The sequence below is a fragment of the Mixophyes fleayi genome, chromosome 1 (assembly GCF_038048845.1).
Source record: "Mixophyes fleayi isolate aMixFle1 chromosome 1, aMixFle1.hap1, whole genome shotgun sequence".
NCBI lineage: Eukaryota > Metazoa > Chordata > Amphibia > Anura > Limnodynastidae > Mixophyes > Mixophyes fleayi.
In genome coordinates this window covers 379,777,627-379,789,795 of record NC_134402.1, presented here as the reverse complement: position 1 = coordinate 379,789,795, position 12,169 = coordinate 379,777,627, and positions in this window count along the sequence as shown.

The window sequence follows — 12,169 nt, the reverse complement described above, 5'->3', positions numbered from 1 at the left end:
CTGAGAGCGGGTTGCGCTCAGAATATGTGCCCTAATGAATTAGGCTCATTTAGTTCCTTATTGACTTCAGAAACAACAAGGTCATTTGTGGATCTATTCAAACTGGCACACCATTTGTGGTAAAATTCCATAATGATTAAATTCAGATTTAATGATATTTAGGTGGTAAAATTCTCTACTGGTTTGCCCTATGATTGGGATATTCCTGATGCTAAAACCCTTTGTAATATTTTCCTCTTCAATGCCTTACAGGAATATGCCATGTTGAACTTGTTACAGATCTATTTTTCTCTTCTTTAAACATAATAGTCAATTATTAATATCCACTACATATTGTAACCTGGGGTATTGGCAAGTGAATCCATGAAGAACAGTTTGTTCCTTTCTGTTTCGGAAAAGCTGAAAAATTTTACATTCGCTAAATTTGTGCCAGCAATCTCAGCAAAAGATTCCGATAGCTCCATCTGCAAGTGAAGTTGAATAAACAAGGCAGAATATCAAGGGAATTATATAAATATCAAATCGGTGTATTCAGGCTTCTCAAATTCCAGAAGCACCTTCTTTACCTCCCTAGGCTACTCTTCATGATTACCACCCCTCAGATATTAGTTTGAAAGTTCATTCAAACTTACATCCTTCTTCAGCCCTCTGACCCTCACACCAATATTGCTGTCTGACTAAAGCAGTGTAATCATTTCCACTATGTGACACTTAACCTTATAAGGAAAAAAGGAATAACCAAACCCTTATAATGGCACTACAAATACAAGAGCGATTTAAACTTAAGCAGCTGTTAAATGACTCCTCCAAAGCTCTACCACTAAAAATACAAACAATACAAAAACAATACTGGGCAGCCACCTCATGGGTGTGTTGGAAGAGCTGCTGCCTCAATCCCCCTAGTATGTTTTCTGGGATCCAATGTTAACCAGTCTGTGAAGTTTTTGTCCAAATCCAGACAGTGGAAGGCTTAGAACAGGCTCCCTGGGTCAAAGTTCTTCCCAGCGTACACCAACGGGAGGTCTGACTGGGACCCTGACAATCCTAATACCTGGCCTGCATGCATCTGGACCACCTTGCGCTGGTTTCATACCAATCGGTGCAGGGGTGTCCGAATGCATAACCGGACAGGCAAACAAACCAAATCCATCCAGTGGAAGGCTCAGAACAGGCTCCCTGGGTAAAAGTTCTGCCCAGCGTACACCAACGGGAGGTCTGACTGGTTCCCGAACCAGACCTTGCCAGGATCCAACTGGACCACCTCAGGTTGGTTTCATTCCAATCGGTGCAAGGGTGTCGAAAATATTTGCCAACAAACTGTTAGGAACCCCTCTAGCCGGTACAGCACAACCCGGAGTCTGCTCTGCCAGTCAGGTGTTCACTGGAGCCCCTAGTGGTGGGGACAGACTTGGCCGCAGACTAGCAGAGGGTCGTGAAGTGCGTACCGACTAGGGAGAACCCAGGAAAGCGGAGTAAAGTCCAGGCAAGGGTCGAGGGCCGGCAGCAGACAGGGAATCCAATACACAAGCACGGTAGCTAGGTCCAGATACAGGCAAGAGGGTCAGGGTCACGAGAAACACGAGCAAGGTCCAAATCCAGGCAAGGGGTCATACACGAGAAATCCAATAGCATGTCCACGGGACAGGGACAGGAACAAAAGCAGGTATCAGGATAAAGCAGGTCAGCAGGACTGTGGCAGAAAAGCTATAACCGGCAGTGAGGCTGCAGAACTCACTGCCATAAATATTGGTGGCCACCAATCAGAGCCCAGCACTGGAGCAAGCCCACAGAGGGGGGTAATAATTGCTGGCCAAGCCCCCCTCCTTAATTAATCCACCGCTGTTCATTACTCTGCTCCCAGCACTGCCGGGACGCAGCACTACAGTAGACGGCCAGGCAGGAAGCGGAGATGACGTCCCGGTCGTCAAGGTGACGGCCGGGACGCCAGAGGGAGCCCGAAGCGAGCCGCGGCGGCCGTGAGTACCGCGGCTCGTGACACAAACAAATTTCTTTTTTTATGTATGTATATAGATTTTATTTATTAATATTCCTTTATATTATATATCACCCATTGGTATATTCTTTACTCACTTTCACTCAGTAGCCCATTCCCATTGTACATTTTGTTTTATTCTATTTCTTTAGTTTTTTTAACTTCTTACTTACACTATAATTTAATTTTTTGGTACTCTACTTCACTCACTTAATATCAATTACAGATACTATACTTTATTTACAAGGATATGCTCTTTGGGGTATAATACGCTCAGTAAAACTTTAGACAAATGTCCTATAGGTCTGGATAATTTCTCAATTGAATATGGGTATTAATGTTTCTTGCAGAATATACATTGTATGAAGTAGTGTAAATGGAATTTGAATCCCCATTAGTTGATAGGATAATTGGGTGCACAGTATCCCAAACATATATACACACCATTATAATGTACAAAGAATTAATTTTGCCTGCTCCTTTCCTTTTCAAAGGTTCCAAACTATTCCGTTAAGCTCGCTGTAGGTGCACTATTGGTCAACAGCCTACTTATCAGAAACACATCCCCTTACTATGTACTCTTTTCATATGCTTAAGATAGTTCATTTTATTATCTATGGGTGGGTATAATCTGCTGAGTCTCTTTCTATAGATGGAATAGGAATTAATGAGATACATATTATGTCAGCAGAACACAATAATTCACATTAGGGGGTAAATGAATCAAGCTGAGAGGTTTCTGGCGGGTTTGAAAAACCAATCACGTTCTAGCTATCATTTATTTAGTACATTCTGCAAACTAACCGCTAGAATCTGATTGGTTGCTATAGGCAACATCTCCACTTTTCAAACCTGCCGGAAAACTCTCAACTTGATACATTTATCCCTAGAACAGGGGTCGGCAACCCCCGGCACGCGTGCCAGATGTGGCACGCGGAGCCGTTTTCCCTGGCATGCCGGCCCCCAGGTCACGTCCCGACATCAAGGGGGAACGCTGTTTTCAGAAGCTCCGAGCTTCCGCCGCTGGTGTCTCTGGGGGAACAGCCAGGTAGTTTCCATTTGAACTGTAGCGCGCGTGCGGTCATTTAAACAGGTACCGCAGCGCTACATCCTCTACCTACAGCCTCCTTCTACCTCTTTTTCCCCTCATCGCCTCCCTTCTGACTCATTATTATTGAGTGCCTCTCTCGCGGTGCACTGTACAAGCGGAGCCTGAAGTAAGTTATATCTCCCATCTGCATTACAACCCTGCCTTTTCCTGCCTCCATTTTTCCCTCCCAGTGTGTGCCTCTGCCCCCCACTTGCATGCCTCTGCCCCATGTGTGCCTCTGTCTCTCCTGACTTATGTGTGCCTCTGTCCCCCTGTCCATATGTGCCTCTGTCTCCCCAGCCAATATGTGCCTCTGTCCCCCCTGCCCCATGTGTGCCTCTGCCCCCTACCCCATGTGTGCCTCTGTCCGCCTACCCCATGTGTGCCTCTGTCCGCCTACCCATGTGTGCCTCTGTCCCCCTGTCCATATGTGCCTCTGTCTCCCCAGGCAATATGTGCCTCTGCCCCCCCTGCCCCATGTGTGCCTCTGTCCCTCCTGACCCATGTGGGCCTCTGTCCCTCCTGACCCATGTGTGCCTCTGTCCCTCCTGACCCATGTGTGCCTCTGTCCCTCCTGACCCATGTGTGCCTCTGTCCCTCCTGACCCATATGTGTCTCTGTCCCTCCTGACCCATGTGTGCCTCTGTCCCTCCTGACTTATGTGTGCCTCTGTCCCCCTGTCCATATGTGCCTCTGTCTCCCCAGCCAATATGTGCCTCTGTCTCCCCAGCCAATATGTGCCTCTGTCCCCCCTGCCCCATGTGTGCCTCTGCCCCCCTGCCGCATGTGTGCCTTTGTCCCTCCTGACCCATGTGTGCCTCTGTCCCTCCTGACCCATGTGTGCCTCTGTCCCTCCTGACCCATGTGTGCCTCTGTCCCTCCTGACCCATGTGTGCCTCTGTCCCTCCTGACCCATGTGTGCCTCTGTCCCTCCTGACTTATGTGTGCCTCTGTCCCCCTGTCTATATGTGCCTCTGTCTCCCCAGCCAATATGTGCCTCTGTCTTCCCAGCCAATATGTGCCTCTGTCCCCCCTGTCCCATGTGTGCCTCTGTCCCCCCAGCCCCATGTGTGCCTCTGCCGCATGTGTGCCTCTATCCCACCTGACCCATGTGTGCCTCTGTCCCTCCTGACCCATGTGTGCCTCTGTCCCTCCTGACCCATGTGTGCCTCTGTCCCTCCTGACCCATGTGTGCCTCTGTCCCTCCTGACCCATGTGTGCCTCTGTCCTCCCTGCCCATGTGTGCCCAAACTGTTTGTGTGTACTTGTCGTACATTGTGGCTACCTGTTCCTTTATCTCTCCCTCTTTGTGTGCATGCCTCCCTTCTCCCGCCCCATCCCATATGTTTCCCCTTTTTACCTATGTGCCCCCACAACCCACAGTCCTATTGCACCACACCTTCTACCCCCTTGTCTTCCACATCTCCTCTTTTCTCACCTTTTCTTCTGCTCTCCTGAATGTTGTAGGCAGTGTTGATAGCTGCCGATCTGAAGCGACGTAAAGGAACAAAGGCAAAATCGCATCCAACGCCACATAACTGAACCTGAAAATTGTAACCTGAGGCTGGCGGGTAAGCAAAACTTTCCTTTAATAAATCGTATGGGCTTTTTCTTCAGAGGGTTACCTCTGGGTATAATACTGCTATTGTTGGAGGTTACCCCTACAGGAGGCTTTTGCACAGTGAAGCCTATTTAACAGAAAATATCTGCCCTTTGTGTGTGTGTGTGTGTGTGTATATATATATATATATGTATATATATATATATATATATAAATAAAATGGCACACCTGGGCTTGACGAGGTTTTAGCCGGCACACTGACAGAAAAAGGTTGCCGACCCCTGCCCTAGAAGTTTAATTTCGGTAAGGACTTTATTTCCTGATTTGTTCAATGGAAAATTTGAACAATGGCAATTTTATTTAAATCATTCATCTGTACAACTACCTATAAATACAAATAAGCTAATTAAGAAAAAAAAACTTCTGCTAGTGTCACATGTTGTTTTCTCATATTTTTGAAACTCAGGTTGAGAAAAGAGCATGCCATGTGTTTTCACTAAATAGACTTTCTGCAATATCCTGGGATTTACTCCCTGGGCTGCTTTCCACAGTGTGATCTGCTTAAACATTTTCAGAATTGCCATAATTTTATTTCCACATTCAAACCTTCCATAGTTGCTATATTTAGGTACATTGCATTATTGTCACATTACGTTTCTCATCCAGCATTTTAGGAGTCCCATAACCATTGGCACCCTAGGCAGCCTAATGGAAGTGCTGGCCTTGGTAGCGGCTACACTCATTTCCCCCCACAAAACAATTTTCTTCTATTTCTGCTCAGTCCTTACACTGGTTGCTTTGATTTTAATGAATCAAATAGATAATATTTCTACCAACAAATGTGATGTTAAATACCTTTGCGTCAAAAAAGACAAAAGTATTATAGGAGTGATACCTTTATTGGCAAACAAAAAAAATTCAATTAATCAGGCGGTTTACAAATGAGTGACTGAGAAAAATGCACAAAATTTAAGAGCTGCTTACATCAAGAAATTTGTACAGGAACCGGGTGGAGGGGTGGGCGGAGGCGGGGGCTTAGCATTAGCTAATGGAATGAAAATGAGATTTTTGTTACAGATGGAAGAGTAAAAGACCTACAAGTTCAGAGGTCTGGAGTCACTCTGCTGTGGAGTGTGAAGTTTGTCCATGTAGTGGGTCATAAATCCAAGTGTTAGATTGAGTCCTTTAGTCAAAGACTGGAATGTTCTTATCAGCTTGAATTCCCATATTTTTCTCTCCCTGTCATTTTTAAACAGACTTTTCAGTATTAGGACTTACTTCTCTGGACCAGGACACAGTATGACAGATTTATGTTTACCCGGGGGGCACACGCCGCACAGGCGGCCGCATCACATGACACGTGATGCGGCCGCGTCATCAATGACGCGGCCGCATCACATTGAAATTAATTCCGGGGAGCGGGCGGCCCTAACAGCCGTGATTCTGAGCGGCCCGGGGGGGCGATGCCCCCCGGCCCAGCCAGCCCCTGGTCCAGAGACTTCTTTAATGTGTATCTTTGTTAATTCATCCTGGTTTGTAGTTTGTGCTTGGTCTTTCCAATGTAAATTCCCTCAGGGCACCTTGTACACTGTATCATGTACACCACAATGGAGGATGTACATGTGTCAGTGATTTTATAGTCCAGTTGTGTGTATGGTATGTGGACTGTGTTTGTTGGTAGGACATGGGTGCAAGTTTTGCATTTTTTGTTTTTGCAAGGGAAGGTGCCAGTCTCTGATGGTGATGGGAAAGCACTTCTAACAAGGAGATTTCTTAAGTTGGGAGGCTGTTTGAATGAAAGGAGAGGTAAATCTGGGAATATTTCCTTCAGTCTATTGTCTTTCTGAAATGTGGGTTGAAGGTCAGCAGCAATTTTCCCCAAGATGTTCATGTGGGGATTGTAAGTGACCACTAGGGGCACCCTGCTGTTAACCTCCTTCTGCTTGTAATCCAGGAGGCTACTCCTTGGGATCCTTGTGGCTCTGTGGATCTGTTCATCTATAACTATTCAAATTTGTTCAGACAGTAAAGACAGAAAACAATACCTGCTATCACTGAGAAATACATTCCTACAACAAGAATACCATCCAATAGTTATAGATGACCAAGCAGAAACTGCAATCCAGGATGAATCTACACAGACACACAATAAAGAAGACTCTGGACACCCCTTTGGGTAAACACTTCTCTGGACCAGGACACAATATGACAGATTTATAAGTCCTAATACTGAAAGGTCTTTTTAAAAATGACAGGGAGAGAAAAATATGGGAATTCAAGCTAATAAGAATATTCCACTCATTGACTGAAGGACTCAATATAACACTTGGATTTATGACCCACTACATGGACACACTTCACACCCCACAGCAGAGTGATTCCAGACCCGTGAACTTGTAGGACTTTTACTCCTCCTTTGTATTACTTTAGCTTATCTTTATTATGTATTCCCGCCCTGTACAAATGTCTTCATGTAACAGCTCTTAAATATTGTGCTTTTTTCTCAGTCATTCATTTGTAAACTTGCCTGATGAAGGGGCCTCTGTGCTCTGAAAGCTAGCAAATATAATAATTTTTTTGGTTAGCCAATGAAGGTATCACTCTTATAATACTTTTGTCTTTTTTGACACAAAAGTATTTAACATCACATAGATTTTTCTGGCTAACACAGTACTGCAATAATAATAAAAAATATTTTTTGCTACACATTTGTCTACTAATATACAAAGCCATTAATATAACTGCACCAACATTCATATCTTCACTTTTCTCTAAATATTTCTCAATGCTCTGCCCAAGACATGTGTCTCCATCCACACTCATTACCAGATCCTATTCCTCTTCAGTTGACTTTGTGCGCAGTCATTAGATTATTAATTTACTGTATTAACATTTATATAAAGCCAGCATACTCTTCACAACTACAAATAGTAACAAACACGGCAATAAAACTAACAGACAGACAAAGTGGTAAAAAGGCCCCACTCACAAGCCTACTGGAAAATATTAGATTTATGCATAAGGTTTTATATATCTACTTGTTGTTTTCCTCTGAAGAAGTTGCAACTTGCAATGAAATGCATCATGTTAGCAACATTGTTGCAGGTTTAAATCGGCTTTTACTATGCAGCTTTCTTTACTATCCAGATTTATACCATTACTCATGAACTCTGTGTGATTGGAAGATTTCCAAGGCAATACAGTGTGATTGCTAATGTATTCCATATACACTACCCGGAATATAGCAACACTCACAGTGTAAACTTGTTCCATTCTGACCGGACCCAGAAGCCAGTGCTCTGAGACACTCAACAGGTATCCCTGCATGTATACCGGTACCATCAACTTTTCCACAAAACACTCTAACATTTGGACCTATAAGAGGATTCCTTCCGATTACACTATAATAACAAGAGCTACAGATTTGCTATTGCATTGGGATATTAACTCATTGCACAAGAGCGTAGTTGCTGCATATTACAATAGACTTCAGGGATAGATGTAATATTGATATGTGTTTACTCTGCCTGATGGATTCCTTTTATCTAAACTATCAATATAACTCATGTGTAGTTTTTAGTCCAATTTGTTAGTTCAGATTTAATCTATTACTTGTTTGTTTTGGATCAATAAATGTATTTATGTAGTGGTTCTTTTTGGACACATCTACGCCTTTTTCACTAGAATATATATAGAGTCATAATGTTGTTTTTTTTACGTTGTGGTGTTTGCATTTTTCGTGGTGAGCTTTGCAAGCTTAATTTTACAGCTGATTAAGTTTAAATTGCTCTTGTATTTTTTAGCGCCATTATAAGGGTCAGGGGTAGGCCAGGCTGGCGCATATCTGCCCCCCTCGCCTGTCTCATATCGGGCTACCTTGGGCTGGGTCACTGGGCCACCTGCATTTTTTTCCTTTAAAATAATCCTAATAGGCTGCTGAGTCGATTTTTGCCCCTCAAGCTAAATTTGCCACCACTCCCTTGATAAGGGTTTGGTTGCGCCTGTCTTCCTCATAACTTTGAGTGTCACATAGTGGAAATAATTATACTGCAATCTGGCTTGACCAAGTAAATAGTAGGGCTATATGATTTAGTCACACAGCAATGTTGATGTGGGGGTTAGAGGGTTGAAGAAGGATAGATGTAAGTTTGAATGAACTCTGTAGATGGGTGGTAATCGTGTAGAACAGCGTAGGAAGATAAAGAAGGTGCATCTGGAATTAGATAAGTTTGCCTAAAGAGGTGTTTCTGGAAATGCTGGAATGTTTGGAGCATAGGAGAAAGTCTTGCAGTATGAAGGAGGAATTTCTACAGAGTGTATGCAGCTTACAAAAGTCATTTAACCAGTGAGGGCATTCTTAGCAGAACCCATAAGAAATATAAAAAAATGAAATGGATGAGTAATCATTTTGTACCTTAAATTTTAAAGAAAAATATTCAATAAATTCACTTATGTTTTTTGTGGAATAGATGTCATTAGAGAGAAAAGGGAGATTGTAGAATAAATAGCAATCTAGCAAAAATACAAAAATACACAAAAATCAAAGGAAGGAATGGATATTCAATATGAATATCCATTTATATATATATTAATTTGCAGTAATGATTTTTGTTTTGTATGTTTTGTATAACATTACATGCTTGTATAGTGTAAGGATATCAGTGAAACCAAAGTATGCTCCTTTTAATTAAAGAAATATTTACAAGTGAATGGCAATTAAGGCGTATGTGTATGTGAGAACAAAATTAAATATAGTTCGGTGCTCTGAAACACACAATATATAAATCACTATGAGTTAGCATATTCATAAGTAGGAGAATTTTGTGCACAATATAGCTATATTGGGATAAGCTCACCTGTCAATACCAAGCCATCTCCTCTAGGCAAGTCCCTAGCCAGTTTAGCAACAAATGTACCTCAGGGTGTGATATTTAAAACCTTCCTGAGTCTTCAAGTATGCAGGAATCTTTGAAGGGAGGTATCTGATTCCCAAAAAAACAAATTACGATCAGTGAAACCGAGGTGCACTTCTTTAAATGAAAGAAAATTGTACAGGCAGTGATAGAAGTGGGTTGATATACAATGGGCAGCACGGTGGCTAAGTGGTTAGCACTTCTGTCTCACAGCACTGGGGTCATGAGTTCAATTCCCAACCATGGCCTTATCTGTGAGAAGTTTGTATGTTTTCCCTGTGTTTGCGTGGGTTTTCTCTGGGTGCTCCGGTTTCCTCCCACACTCCAAAAAACATACTGGTAGGTTAATTGGCTGCTAACAAATTGACCCTAGTCTGTGTGTGTGTGTGTGTGTGTTAGGGAATTTAGACTGTAAGCCCCAATGGGGCAGGGACTGATGTGAGTGAGTTTTCTCTACAGCACTGCGGAATTAGTGGCGCTATATAAATAGATGATGAATGGTACACCATAATGCCACTGCTTTCATTTTATGTCCAAAAAGGACTGATCAGTCATTCTCCGTTCCCTCTACCCTCCCCTTTTCCATGTCCCTGTATTGCCACCATGATACAGGCTCCCGATGTGTCCACCATACTGGCTGTTATGGCGCCCCTATCACCACCCCCTCCCCCAACTGTGTGGTTGATATCACGACCTTCCCGAAAGGTGGGATTACAGGGATGTGATCATTCACTTTACGTATTAATAGCTTTGACATTTTACCTTTATTTTACCTTTGAGACTCCCGTACCCAAATCAGAAGTGGGAAGTGGAACTATGCGTTCCATTCACTCTCAATGAGAATATCTTAAGAGAGAAGAGTGGGGAAGCAGAAAAAGGACAATAAATGAATGTAAGAGAAGAAAGCTTCAGATGGGATAGGTGAGAGGGACAGGGGAAAAGAGGGTGCAGTGGGATAGGTGAGAGGAACAGGGGAGAAGATGGTGCAGGGGGATAGGTGAGAGAGACAGGGCAAAAGATGGTGCAGGGTGATAAGTAAGAGGGACAGGGCAGAAGATGGGTTACCCAACGTCTGACTTGGTACGTTTCTCCCTGTGAATTCAGCTTGTGTATCAGACCTTGGCATTCTATTTGACTTCTCCTCCGGATTGTCCCTGTGTACTGCTGCCATCTGACTCATGTACCTGACCTTGGCCAGTCGGATTCAGCACATCCTTCCTGAGCTTACCGCAGGTACTATTTCTTTATTTATTTGGTGTCCTATAGCCATTCCCTCCTACATTACATCAGTGGGCTGAACCAAGGGCCGTGACCTGTGGTCTCTCAGCCGCCTTGTGGCGGTTCTTGGTGAAAACCAGGGGGACCGTTAGCATCCACGCTTTGCTAAGCCAGTGCAAATACTGATTGAAAGTACACATCTGTGCATAACAGTATGCTCTGACCCAAAGTTATGGAGGAAACTGTCAATCCATCTCCGTGAGACCTTCTGGAATAACTGGTGGGACGTGTTGAGGAACAAGATTAAAATCAGGCCCAACTTCTGCAATATCTTAGGGGTCTCTCTTCACGCCTTGATACATTATAAAATACCTTGGCCATCCAAGTTAATCCTCCAGCTTCCGCTTTTTGGGCGCCTAGTCCTGCAGTAGCACAATCCTCTGCGTCACAGCTCCGAATTCCTAACCCTCTGAAGTTCGATGGCGATTCCAAGTCCTGTCAGGACTTTTTAAATTAGTGTGCCATACAGTTCGAATTGCAGCTGGGAAATTTTCCTACTGAAAAGACGAAAGTTGTGTATATCATTTCTCTACTATCTGGACAAGCCTTGGCATGGGGCTCACCATTGTGGGAGCATAATGATCCTCTCCTACATAACTACACCTCATTCCTGGAGACGTTCAAGAAAATTTTTGATGAACCAGGCAGGGTCTCCAGTTCAGCCTCAGGTCTACTTTGTCTACAGCAGGGTGCACTTCCTCTGGGTCAATACGCCATTCAGTTCCGTACTCTGGCTTCTGAAAGGAAGAGACGTTTTAAGAATAATCTCTGCTTGTACTGTGGTGAACCCGGACATCACTTAAGCAATTGTTCTAAGCGACCGGGAAATGAGAGGGCCTAACCAGATCTGAAGAGGCCAGTTTAGAAACTTTTCCTTTTAAGTAATTATTCGTTATGCAGGCCATGAGGTGTCACTACCGGCGCTCATTGATTCCAGTACAGCTACAAATTTTATGTCCACTGATACAGCAGCTAAGTTATCTGTACCCATGCAACTCCTTCCTCATCCGATAGCTATCACTGCTATTGACGGTAGTCGGATTGTAGGGGGTTAGGTTACATCTTGCACCATTCCTCTCTCTCTTCAGGTGGGTGTGCGGAACACCGAGACCATCTCCTTTCTGTTCATCACTAAGGCCATTAATCTACTAGTATTGGGGCCTTCCTTGGCTCCAACTTCATTCACCAAGATTGGATTGGCAGAAAGCTCAAGTGCTAGCCTGGAGTCTCAACTGTCACTCCCAATGTTTTCTAAAGGTGACTCCTAAGAAGGAATCTTTCCCACCTTCTTCTATTCCCTTTGATCTACCAGCTCAGTATGCTGCATTCTGGTA